The sequence below is a fragment of the Jaculus jaculus genome, chromosome 8 (assembly GCF_020740685.1).
Source record: "Jaculus jaculus isolate mJacJac1 chromosome 8, mJacJac1.mat.Y.cur, whole genome shotgun sequence".
NCBI lineage: Eukaryota > Metazoa > Chordata > Mammalia > Rodentia > Dipodidae > Jaculus > Jaculus jaculus.
This window is the reverse complement of record NC_059109.1, coordinates 56,517,909-56,531,046: the sequence shown is the minus strand read 5'-3', so window position 1 is coordinate 56,531,046 and position 13,138 is coordinate 56,517,909. Positions and strand designations below refer to the sequence as shown.

General features: G+C 41.9%; 1 protein-coding gene across 3 annotated transcripts in view; it reads right to left on the bottom strand.

The window, feature by feature from the left end:
* The window catches only part of Ttbk2 (tau tubulin kinase 2), a 135,380-nt gene that overhangs the window by 74,606 nt on the left and 47,636 nt on the right, over positions 1 to 13,138 (bottom strand). Inside the window, exon 2 of one of the 3 annotated variants that reach the window (XM_045156850.1) lies at positions 4,362 to 4,473. The exons of the other annotated variants lie outside the window; for them this stretch is intronic. The gene's annotated coding sequence lies outside the window, so the exon portion shown is untranslated. The remainder of the gene's footprint in view (positions 1 to 4,361; positions 4,474 to 13,138) is intronic. 3 annotated transcript variants of the gene reach the window in all.

The window sequence follows — 13,138 nt, the reverse complement described above, 5'->3', positions numbered from 1 at the left end:
TGTGTACTGGGGAATTAAAATCAAGGCACCTTTAACCACTGATCCTTATCTCCAGCCTTAAAATATTTTTCTTATGATGCATTTCAGAAGGTTATGTACTATTATAATGTCCTTTCCAAATACGTGGTTGTTTCAAATATTTTCTTCCTGTCTACTGCCTTTTTATTTTCCCCTCAACTTTTAAAAAATATTTATTTTTATTAGAGACAGGGAGAGAAAAAGAGGAAGAGAGAAAGAGAGAGAGAAGATGGGTGTGCCAGGGCCTCTAGCCACTGCAAACAAACTTCAGACACATGTGTCACCATGTGCATCTGGCTGATATGGAACCTGGAGAATCAAACCTGGGTCCTTAGGCTTTGCAGCCATGTGCCATAACCACCAAGCCATCTCTTCAGCCCACCCTCAACTTTTTATGATGTTAGTTTTTGCTTTCCAACTTGTTGGAGACAGCATCTCTCGTTTCTGTTTTCTGTTGTGAATGCCAGACAAGTTAGCCTATGAACTTTGGGATGCTCCCAGCTCCTGATCATTGGCCATAAGTACATTTAGATTACAGATACATGTACCCCTTGAGTCTTGTGTGGGTACTAATGACCAGAACTCCAGGCATCAGGTTTGCAGAACAAGCAATTTTAAGTGCTGGGCCATCTCACCAGCCTTGGTGGGCTTCTTTTATTTATTTATTGGCTTTTCAAGGTAAGGTCTGGCTCTAGCCCAGGATGACTTGGAATTCATTCCATACATTTCAGGATGGCCTCCTCAAACTCACAGAGATCCTCCTATCTCAGCCTGCTGAGTGCTGGGATTAAAGGTATGCAACACTATGCCTGGCACTTTTGATATTTTTTACAGATTCTTTGAGATTTCCTATACAGATAGAAATGTTATACACAAATACAAAGAATGATGTTTCTTTTTCTGTGTTTTTTTTTTTGTTTGTGTAAAGGGGGAGGCTAGTAGTTGTTAAGACAGGGTCCTGAATGCTGACATTACAGGCATGTACCACTACACCCAGCTTCTTCTATTTCACTATGCATGTCGTTATTTTTCCCCACATTGTGGCATACCAATCTTTCTCTCTCTCTTTTTCTGTGTGTGTGTGTGTGTGCGCGCACATGCATACATGTGGAAGCCAGGTCTGCTTTAGCTGTCTTCCTCAACTGTTCTCCGACTTTTTGTTGTTTTTTGAAGCAAGGTCTCATTCCAACCCAGAATGACCTGGAACTCACTCTGTAGCCTCAGGCTGGCCTTGAACTCACAGTGCTCATCCAACCTCAGCATCCCAAGTGCTAGGATTAAAGGTGTGAGTCATCATCCCCAGCTTTTTTAAAAAAATATTTTTACATATTTTCAAGGAGAGTGAGTAAGAGACAATTGGTGCCTCATGGCTCCTTGCCACTGCAAACTCCAGATGCACACACTACTTTGTGCACCTGGCTTTACATGGGTTCTAGGAATTGAACACAGACCATCTGGCTTTGCAAGCAAGAGTCTTTAACTGCTGAGCCATCTCTCCAGTCTTCCACCCTATTTGTTTATTCATTGGTTTCGAGGTAGGGTCTCACTCTAGCTTAGGCTAACCTGGAATTCACTATATATTCTCGGGCTGCCTTCAACCTCACAGCACTCCTCCTACTTCTGCCTCCCCAATTCTGGGATTAAAGGTGTGCGCCACCATGTCTTATTGTTTCCACCTTATTTTCTCTAACTTTAAAAAAAAAATCTATTTATTTATTTGCAAAAAAAGGGAGTGAAAAGAAAATCAGATGGAACAGGCATATCAGGACCTCTAGCTGCTGCAAAGAAATTCCAGATGCATGTGTCACCTTGTGCATCTGGCTTTATGTGAGTACTGGGGACCTGAACCCAGGTTGTAGGCAAGTACCTTAACTACTGAGCCACCTCTCCAGCCCCCACCTTATTTTTTGAGACAGGTTTCATAATGAACCTGAAGCTCACCGATTTAGCTACATTATTCACTCAGCAAGCCCTAGGAATCTCCCCTAACTCCTAGTACTGGGATTAAAGGTGCACAATACCACACTTGGCTTTTACGTAAGTGTGACAGATTCTAAGTGAGGCCCTATACTTGTCTGGGAAGCATTTTACCCACTGAGCAATTTCTGCCCTAAGTCTCTGGTGATACAAATGTCAGACCGTCTTATATTATGCAGATCAAAGAGGCTCTCTTTATTTTAAAAATATTTTCCTGTTGCCTAATTCTGTTGGTACATTTTCATTTCAAATCAACCTAACTTACTTACTTCCTTCCTTCCTTCCTTCCTTCCTTTCTTTGACAGAAAAAGAAGGAAAGAGAGAAAGAGAGAAAGAAAGAGAGAGAGAGAGAGAGAGAGAGAGAGAAAGAAAGAGAGAAAGAGAGAAAGAAAGAGAGAAAGAGAGAAAGAGAGAAAGAGAGAAAGAGAGAAGAGAGAAAGAGAGAAAGAAAGAAAGAAAGAAAGAAAGAAAGAAAGAAAGAAAGAAAGAAAGAGGGAAAATTTGGGCATACAAGGGCCTCCAGCCATTGCAAATGAACTCTAGATGCATGCGCCCTTTGTGCATCTGGCTAACGTGGGTCCGGGGGAACTGAACCTGGTTTCTTTGGCTTTGCAGGCAAATGCCTTAGCCGTTAAGCCATCCCTCCAGCCCTCAAATTTGTTCTTTATCACAGCCAATTTGTTACTGAGAGTCTCACTTCTGTATTATATTTCTCAGTTCTAAAATTTTCACTCTGTGGTTACTTAGGTGTTTTTTTGTTTTTGTTTTTGTTTTGCTTAGACTTTCTATCTTCCTATTCATTTTTGGAACATAGCCATAATAGCTGATTTAGTCTTTCTGAGTTAAATCTAATATTTGCATGATTAGCATAAATTTTCTTTTTCTATGTGAATTCAGATTTTCCTGTAATTTTTTTAAGCTGAATGACTATAGAATGAATGAGACTCTAGGCCTTATTACATCTCACCAAGAATGCAGTTATTTTTGTTTTGGCCAATAATCAGCCCAGTTGAGTTCACATTTCAAGAACTGACCAGCCTTCTATGGTTTATATTTCTCATGACAAAGCCTTTATGGTCATATTAAGTATGTTTAAGTCCTCCACGCAGAGTCTAGTCAAGGATATAGGCAGTGGTCTACCGCATAAGTCCATTCCTGCATGCACAGCTTACAAGTCAGTTCAGGCTGGGCATAGTGACACATGCTTGTCATCCCAGAACTTGGGAGGTAAAAGCAGGAAATTCAAGGCCAGCTTCCCTAGTCACTTTCAGGCCATCCTGGGCTACATGAGACCCTGTCTCAAACATATACAAAAAGTCAGCTCAGAGGTTCATAAAGTTTTATTTCCTTCAAGTTTTCCCCTCTTCTACAATCTTCCAGTTCCTCAGGCTCCCCTTTTCAGCACTCCAGCAGAAAGCTGGGGCTTGACCAACCCCATCCTGAAGTGTGCTTCCATGACTGCACTCCCATCACGGAACAGACTACAAGAGGGTACAGAGAGAAGAAAAGCAATAGAGAACTGCCTCACTCTGTGTGCTGATTTAATTCAGGGGTCCCCCATAAACTTAGGTGTTCGGAATGCTAGGTTCCCAGCTGATGAAGATTTGGGAATTAACACCTCCTGGAGGAAGTGTATTACTAGGGGTGGGCTTATGGGTGTTATAGCCAGTTTCCCCATGCCAGTGTTTGGCACACTCTCCTGTTGCTGTGGTCCACCCTCTGTTCATGCCATCATTTTCCCCTGCCATCATGGAGCTTCCCCTCAAGTCTGTAAGCCAAAATAAATCCTTCCTTTCCCAAAAGCTGTTCTTGGTCAGGTGATTTCTGCCAGTAATATGAACCTGACTGCAACACTCTTCATAATTTTTCCTCCAATCTGAGTTAAGAAGTTCCCTCCCTCTGAGTTTTAGGCACCTACCTGCCTTGTCCCCTCTGGTGTCCTTGCCTGCCTCAATGGCAGCTACTGCCAAGGACTACTTGAGGCCCAGGTGCAAGAGAAAAAGGAGATGGTAGTGGTTGAAGGTGCATGCTTGCAAAGCCTGCTGGCCCAGGTTCAATTCTCCAGTACCCATAGAGCCAGATATGGCACATGCATCTGGAGTTCATTTGCAGCAGCAAGAGGCCCTGATGCACCCATATTCTCTTTCTTTCTCTCTCTCTCTCAAATAAATAAATGAAAATAAAAACAAAAAATACGGATGTCTACATTTTCTCTGAGTGTTATGAAACCATTTTCATGTTCCTGGATTCAGAATTGGAGGACTTCTGGTATTTTTTATGCCCATGTTAATGCCCACTTCCAAGTTTCAAGATACATTAAGTTCAGGCTGGGGCAAACTTGAAGTAAAAAATAAAGGTAAACTCACCGCTGGTTCAGTGGTACTTTGAATTCTGATCTTCTTCCCCAATCTGCCTCCTACTATTTACTTTTCAGAGTCCTCAAATAGCCACTCCAAGCACTGTGTCCAGGTACTATAGCTGCATTCAGTGGGAGAGACAGGGTGAAGTGTGCTTACTCCATCTTATCTAGAACCAGAACCTGGACGACTGTTGTTTTAAACAAGCTTTGTAGACCTGAGTAAACTACTTGCATACTTTATGGATTAAAAAAAAAAAAGCAAAACTTTTAAGTCTTACCAAAAAAGGGTAACCTAGTAAAATCACATTTTATTTTTTAGTCGTATTTTATTTTATTTTGTTTTTGCTTTTGTTTTTTCAAGGTAGGGTCTTCCTCTAGCTCAGGCTGACCTGGAATTCATTATGAAGCGTCAGGGTGGCCTCAAACTCAAGGCAATCTTCCTACCTCTGTCTCCCAAGTGCTGGGATTAAAGGCGTGCATCACCATGCCCAGCTCAACTCTCATTTTATTTTCAAGGCAAGCTCTTGCTATGTAGCCCAGACTGGTCTTAACCTCACAGTCATCCTAGCCCCAGCCATCTGAAGTCCTGGATTTCTTTTTTCAGTGCTGAGGATCAAACCTAGAATCTAGAACTTTCAGTATGCTAGGCAAGTGCTCAAACACTGAACCACACATCCAGCCCTGGATTTCTATAAATACTAGAACTATTCTCTATTATATTCAGTTAAAGCAGAAGTCATCCAAACTGTAAGGCAGAGGAAGCTGTTTGTAGGCAGGAAGCTATAAACTTTGAAAAACTGGGAAAAAAAAATCAGAATGACCATATGTTTGGTGTAAATTCAGTATAAGCCTAACAGTTTAAGATGCAGGAAAAGCAAGTGGGATTGGGGTTGTAGTTCAAACTTGTATGCCATGTTAAAATGGGTAGACTTTACCTGAAAAAGAGAAGGTGTTGACTTGTTTTGTTTTAGCAAGGGTTGTGGAGTGACAGATCTGACCAATCATTATGTTTATAGGATCATATGTGCTGCAGAATATTAACCTAGACAGAAATGAATTTTATTGACTGAAACCAAGGGGTTACATCAAATTGCAGAATAGTATGTGTAGTATGATTACATATGTTGGGCATAGGTGAGGGAGATTATATATATGTACAACATAAAATCATACAGATAATTATACATTTTGTCATATATATGATTTTATGTATGACTAGATTATAATGTGAATAGACTATTTGTGGGAAAAATACAAGAAATCAATAGCAATTGTAAACTTTAGAGAAGGAAAGTGAGGGACTGAGAGAATACTTACTTTTCTCATTTATATTTGTTATATTTGATTTTTTTTTCTTTTTTTCTGAGATAGTCTCACTATGCAGCCCAGGTTGCTTTTAAACTTATGATCCTTGGTCTCCTAAATGTGGGACTACAGGTATGTACCACCATGCCCAACTGATTAAAAAAAAATTTTTTTTAATAATTTTTTTAAAATTTTTTATTTATTTGAGAGCAACAGACACAGAGAAAAAGACAGATATAGGGAGAGAGAAAATGGGCACGCCAGGGCTTCCAGCCTCTGCAAACGAACTCCAGACGCATGCGCCCCCTTGTGCATCTGGCTAACGTGGGACCTGGGGAACCGAGCCTCGAACCGGGGTCCTTAGGCTTCACAGGCAAGCGCTTAACCGCTAAGCCATCTCTCCAGCCCAGAAAAAAATTTTTGAATGAACATTTACACATTCTTTAAATGGCTTGTTAAAAATGAAAATGGTGGCTTAGTGGTTAAGGTACTTGCCTTCAAAACCAAAGAACCCAGGTTCAATTCCTTAGTACTCACATAAACCCAAATGCACAAGGTGACTCAAGTGTCTAGAGTTTATTTGCAGTGGCTAGAGGCCCTAGCATGCCCAGATTCTCCCCCCACTATATATATATGCCTCTTTCTTTCAGTAAGTAAATAAATAAACAGATGAAACATTAGCTGGGCATGGTGGCACACACCCTTAATCTCAGCACCTGGGAAGCAGAGGTTGGAGGACTGACATGAGTTCAAGGCCACCCTGAGAGTACATAATGAATTCCAGACCAACCTGGGCTAGAGCAAGACCCTACCTCAAAAATAAAATAAAATAAAAGCAATAATAATAATGAAGATGGGCTGGGCATGGTGGCATACACCTTTAATCCCAGAACTCAGGAGGCGGAGGCAGAGGTAGGAGGAGTGCTGTGAGTTTGAGGCCACCCGGAGACTACATAGTGAATTCCAGGTCAGCCTGGGCTACAGCAAGGGCCTACCTCAGGAAAAATAAAATGAAGATGGGTGGCTGGAGAGATGGCTCAGCAGTTAAAGCACTTGTCTGCAAAGCCTAATGACCCACTTTGATTCCCCTGTACCCACATAAAGCCCGATGTACAAAGTGGTGTATGTATCTGGAATTCCGTTTACACTGGCTGGATGCCCTGGAATGCCCATTCTCTCTCACTCCATCTGTCTCTCTCTACTTGCAAATAATTTTTTTTTTTTAATGAAACTGGTATGGTGACACCTGATGTAAATCCCAGCACTCAGGAGGCAGAAGCTGGAGGATCACCATTTGAGTTTGAGGCCACCCTGAGACTACATAGTGAATTCCAGGTCAGCCTGGGCAAGAGTGAGATCTTATTTCAAAAAACCAAAATTGAAGATGGGAGCTGGGAAGATGGCTCAGTGGTTACAAGTATTTGCTTGCAAAACCTGCTGCCTCAGGTTCACTTACCAAGACACTCAAGTAACCTGGACACAAAAAGTGGTGAAAGCTTCTGTTGTCTGTTCAAAGCGGCCATACACACACATGCAAATAAATAAATAAATGAAGAGGGATGGGAAAATGGCTCAGTCAGTAAAATGCTTGCTATGTAGGCTTGAAGACCTAAGTTTACACAAATTACAGCACCTACATAAAATGCCAAGCATAGTGAAACAAACATGCTTGTAATCTCAGTACTGAGAAGGTGGAGAGAGAAGACTTCCCAGGCTTTGCTGGCTCTTTTGTCCAGCCAAATCAGTGAGCTTGGGTTCAGTGAGAGACCCTGTCTCAAAAATATAAGGTAAGGAGTGATAGAGAAGACACCTGAGGTTGACCTCCAGCCTCCACACATATGCACACACACACACATGCACACACAAGGTAAAAACAAAATAAAAAAAAATATGAATAAACAGCCAAATGTAGCAACATGTGCTACTTGTAATTACAGCATTTGGGAGGCTGGAGTAGGAGGATTGTTAAGTCTGAAGCCTGTCTGGGATATAGGGAAGACCTGTCTCAAAAAAAGAAAGAAGGGCTAGAGAAATGGCTTAGCAGTTAAGGTACATACCTGTGAAGCCTAAGGACCCAGGTTCGATTCTCCAGATCCCATGTATGCCAGATGCGCATGGTGGTACATTGTGGTGGTTTGATTCAGGTGTCCCCCATAAACTTAGGTGTTCTGAATGATAGGTTCCCAACTGATGGAGATTTGAGAATTAATGCCTCCTGGAGGGAGTGTATTGTTGGAGGCCAGCTTATGGGTATTAAAGCCAGTTTCCCCTTGCCAGTGTTGGGCATACCCTTCTGTTGCTGTGGTCCACCTTATGTTGGCCAGGTGGTGATGCCACCCTCTGCTCATGTCATCGTTTTCCCCTGCCATCATGGAGCTTCCCCTCGAGCCTGTAAACCAAAATAAATCTCTTTTTCCCAGAAGCTGCTCTTGGTTGGGTGATTTCTACCAGCAATGCGAACCGGACTGCAACATACATGCATCTGAAGTTTGCAGTGGCTAGAGGTCCTGGCATGCCCATTCTCTCTCCCTCTCTCTGTCTCTAATAAATAAATAAATAAAAATTTAAAAATCTAAAATGAAAGAAAGAAGAGAAGAGAAAATAAAAGGGGCTGGAGAGATGGCTTAGCAGTTAAGGTACTTGCCTGCAAAACTGAAGGACCCAGGTTTAATTCCCTAGTGCCCATGTAAAGCCAGATGCACAAGGTGGTGCATTTATTTGGAGTGCATTTGCTGGGGCTACAGGCCCTGGCATATCCATATTTTCTCTCTCTCTGCTTGCACATAAATAAAATAAAAATAATTTTTTTAAAAATACAATGAACAAATAAAGTCTTTGGAGACCTACTAACACCTTTGACAGACTTATGGACATTAATAAGAACACTTAATAGTAAATTTGAGGATAAGCAGAGCAAATTATAGTTTTATAAAAGAATAAAGGTGGGCTGGAGAAAAGACTCAGCAGTTAAAGGTGCTTATTTGCAAAGCCTGAGGAGAGGGGTTAGATTCACCAGTACTCATGTAAAGTGAGATGCACCAAGGGACACATGCATCTGGAGTTGGTTTGCAGTTGCTGGAGGACCTGGTGTGCCCCATTCCTACTAGAGCTCTCATTCTCTCCCTCCCCCAGCAAATAAATAAAAATATTTTTTTAAAAAATAGGTCTGGTGGGGAGGGAATATGATGGAGAATGGAATTTCAAATGGGAAAGTGTGGGGGTGGGGAGGGAGGGAATTACCATGGGATATATAAAAAAAAAAAGATATTACATTGAGAGACTTAAGATTTTAAGTTGGAAAACCTCAAGCAAGTTAGAAATATAGACACTGAGACCGGTTACTGAAGCTGCTATTGTAAGCACATTAGCAATCTTAAGGTAGATTATCTAACTGCTTTACATTAAGACAGTGGAGAGGATGCCTGAGGAAAGACTATGATAGACATGTAAACTCTTGGAAAGAGTTGACTGGAGAAGGATCCAGCTTTTCAAAGTCAAGATTTATTTCATCCATGAATTAAGACTATGGCTATGTCCTGTACACCTGGTATTGGTTTTGGAAGCATAGAAAATGTGTGGAGTGATCATGAATTGCACATGGTTGCAGAAGCAGCCATTGCTGAGACGCAGCATATAGGCCAGTCATGATGACCCACATTAATAAGCTGGAAGAGCCCTTGGAAAATGAGCTGTGGTTTGTATGGAGACCCGAAGGTGTTTTGGATATACAAGGACTGTGCAAAGGCTACCATGGAGTGAACTGTTGGCCTGAGAAGGAAGTTTTCCTTGGCTACTCTGCGTAGTTGGAGGGTTATATTGGACCTGAACTGCAGAAGTTTGATGTTTGCTTGATGGTGGTTGAGTTTGTATTGTTCTAGTCTCTTTGCTATGCATTATACCAGTTGAAAATGTTTACTCTGTGCTTTTACATGTTGAAAGTATATAACTTGTTTGATTTTACAGGACTCACAGCTAAGAGACAATCCTAAATCTCAGATGAGACTTGGGACTTTGGTACTGTCTTAAGTTGGTAAAGACTGTGGGGACCTTTGAAATTGGACTGAATACAATTTACAATGTGTGATATTTTTAATCTGTTGAGGGCCAGGGTTGGAATTTGAATAGATGGTCCCCAATATATTCAGTGTTTTATTAGTGTGTAATTTGAATTGGCAGCCACCTGGTTGGAGGAGGTGTCACTGGATGGATCTTAAGATGTGGTGGTGGGTTTGAGATGCCAATGTAAAGGTATGCAAAATGCCTTGTTCCACCTGGAGTTCCTGAAGTGTGCTGTGTGGCTTTTGGCTTCTCTTTCCTTCCTCTAACTGGACCTATGAAAGCAGGCCAGCTTCTTCTGCCATTATGGAACTTTCCCTGGATCTGTAAGCTTCAATAAATCCCTTCTTCCCATAAAAAAAAAAAAAAAGGTCTGGGAGGGCATTACCATGGGATATTGTTTACAATCATAGAAGTTGTTAATTAAAAATAAATAAGTAAATAATAGGGCTGGAGGAATGGCTTAGCAGTTAAGGTGTTTTCCTACAAGCCAAAGGACTCTAGTTCAATTCCCCAGGACCCTCATTAGCCAGATGCACAAGGGAGCGCATGTGTCTGGAGTTCATTTGCAGTGGCTGGAAGCCCTAGTGGGCCCATTCATATTTTCTCTCTCTCTCTTTCTCTCTCCCCCTTCCTTTCTCTGTCAAGGAAATAAATAAAATGTTTAAAAAAATAAAGATTACTATGAGACACAAGATCCCTTTGGAGTAACTTTCCTAAGCAGTTTCTATACTGGATAGACCAATGGTCTAATCCAGACATTACATGGTTTTTCTACTCTTATGACTGGGGGAAAGGAGTACTCATATGTTGCAGCAGTAGCTGGAGATTTTAAGCAAAAAAATGTATAACAGATGCAAATGCTCTCCTGTAACACTACCATTTCTACCAAACTCTCAACCATTATTCTGTGGCCTGCAAGGCAAAAATAAAACCCAGGGCTGGAGAGATGGCTTAGCGATTAAGGGTCTTGCCTGCAAAGCCTAAGGATGCAGGTTCAATTCCTCAGTATCCACATAAGCCAGATGCACAAGGTGGCTCATGCGTCTGGAGTTTATTTGGAGTGTTTAGAGGCTCTGATATGCCTATTCTCTCTCTGCCTCTTTCTCTCTCTCAAATAAATAAACATTTAAAATAAAATAAAATCCATGTCCACTATTTCAATATTAAAAAACGGTTCCCCCAAATCAAAACACAAGCACTTTTCTTTTTATGGACTATACAGAAACAATCAGGTTTTTTTTTTTCCCTGAAATTACATGGGACAAGATGAATTAATCCCTAAGTATTGTGTTTATGAATAAAATTACCTAGTTATTAAGCAGTGGTATCTACTTTGCTTTTCCTGACATTAACAGAATCTTGGTATATCAAGAAGAAGGAAGATCACTGTAAATTCCAGGCCAACTCGGTTTACATAGCAAGTTTTAGGCCAGCCAGGGCTATGCAGTGTGAAAACTGGAATTTGGACACCCAGCACCCACATAAATGCAAGTGGGTATGGTGGCCACTGTACTCCCAATGCTCAGAAGGGCCAGGCAAGCTAGCTAGCAAGATCTTGCCTCAGTAAATAAATAAGCAAGCAACAGAGGAAGACACCTGGCAGTCTCTGGATTCTACATGCACACGCATGCACATGCACCTACACTCACCCACAAGCATACGCTCACATACACCTACAAAACAAACAACAAAAGAGCATCTTCACCTGTTTTTAGAGAATGTAAATGTAGAAGTCCAACACACTGGCCTTTGTCTTATGAAAGAGAAAGAGAAAAAACTGGCATGCCAGGGCCTCCAGCCACTGTAATTGAACTCCAAACATGTGTGCCACCTTGTTCACATGTACAACCTTGACCACTTGCATCACCTTGTACAACTGGCTTACATGGGACCTGGAGAGTTGAATATGGGTCTTTAGGCTTCTCAGGCAAGCACCTTAACCACTAAGCCATCTCTCCAGTGCCAAGAAAAGTTGTAATTAAAAATCTTTTCATTATCAACTTATCAAACAGTGTATTTATGAAGCTAATACGACTGACAGGGTTGGTAAGCTAGCTTAGTCAGTAAAATGCATACTGTTCAAGTGTGAGGGCCTGAGCTCAGAACCCCAGCATTCACATAAAAGCCTTGCACAGCAGAATGCACCCATAATTCCAGAGCTAGGGAAGCACAGACAAAGATCTCTGGGGCTTACTAGCCAGCTAATCTAGCTGCATTGGTAAGCTCCAAGTTCAGTGAGAAACCCTGTCTCAAAAGAGGGTAGATGAGCTGCCAAGAAGACTTAGGGGTTAAGGTACTTGCGAAGCCAATGGACACAGAGAGAGGAAGACAGAGAGAATGGGTGTGCCAGGGCCTCCAGCCACTGCAAACATACTCCAGGTGCATGCACCCCTTCTGCACCTGGCTTACATGGGTCCTGTGGAATCGAACCGGGATCCTTTAGCTTTGTAGACAAACGCCTTAACTGCTAAGCCATCTCTCCAGCCCAATGTATAAGCTTTTAAAGATCCTAAAAAGATTTCCTTTGGGGCTACAGAGATGTCTCAATGAGTAAGAACACTTGAGGTATAAGCCCGAGGCTCTAAGTTTGATCCCCAGCACCCACATCAGAAACTAGGTGAGGCCATGCACACTTGCAACACCAGAATTCAAGAGGCCAGATAGCTAGATCACTGGGGTCAGTGGTCAGACAATCTAATCAAAAATGGTGAGCATGTGTTGAGCATGGTGGCGCATGCCTTTCATCCTAGCACTTGGGAGGCAGAAGTAGGAGCATTGCCATGAGTTCGGGGTCACCCTGAGACTCCATAGTGAATTCCAGGTCAGCCTGGGCTAGAGTGAAACCCTACCTAGAAAAAAAAAAAAATGGTGAGCTCCAGGCTTAGTGAGAGACCTTATCTCAAGAAGATAAGGCACAAGAGAACCCAACGACATCTTTTGGCCTCTACCTGTTTGTACATGGGGCACATGCATCTCTACACATGCATACACTACAAACACACACTAGCAACACACATACATACATACACACACACACTTCCTTTGACAAAAAGATATACTAATTTCACATCATCCTTGGTGTGTAGTATGTGTGGTGTAAGTGTGATGTGTGTATGCATAATGTATACAATGAGTATGTGCAGATGTGCATGTTCAGTATGCAAATGTGCAGAGGCCAGAGGAAAATATCAGGTATCCTCCATCCTTCCAACTTATTCCCCTGAGATAGGATCTCATCGAACTGGGAGCTGATTTTTTTTTTTTTTTTAAATTTTTTGTTGTTGTTGTTCATTTTTTATTTATTTGAGAGCGACAGACACAGAGAGAAAGACAGGTAGAGGGAGAGAGAGAGAATGGGCGCGCCAGGGCTTCCAGCCTCTGCAAACGAACTCCAGACGCGTGCGCCCCCTTGTGCATCTG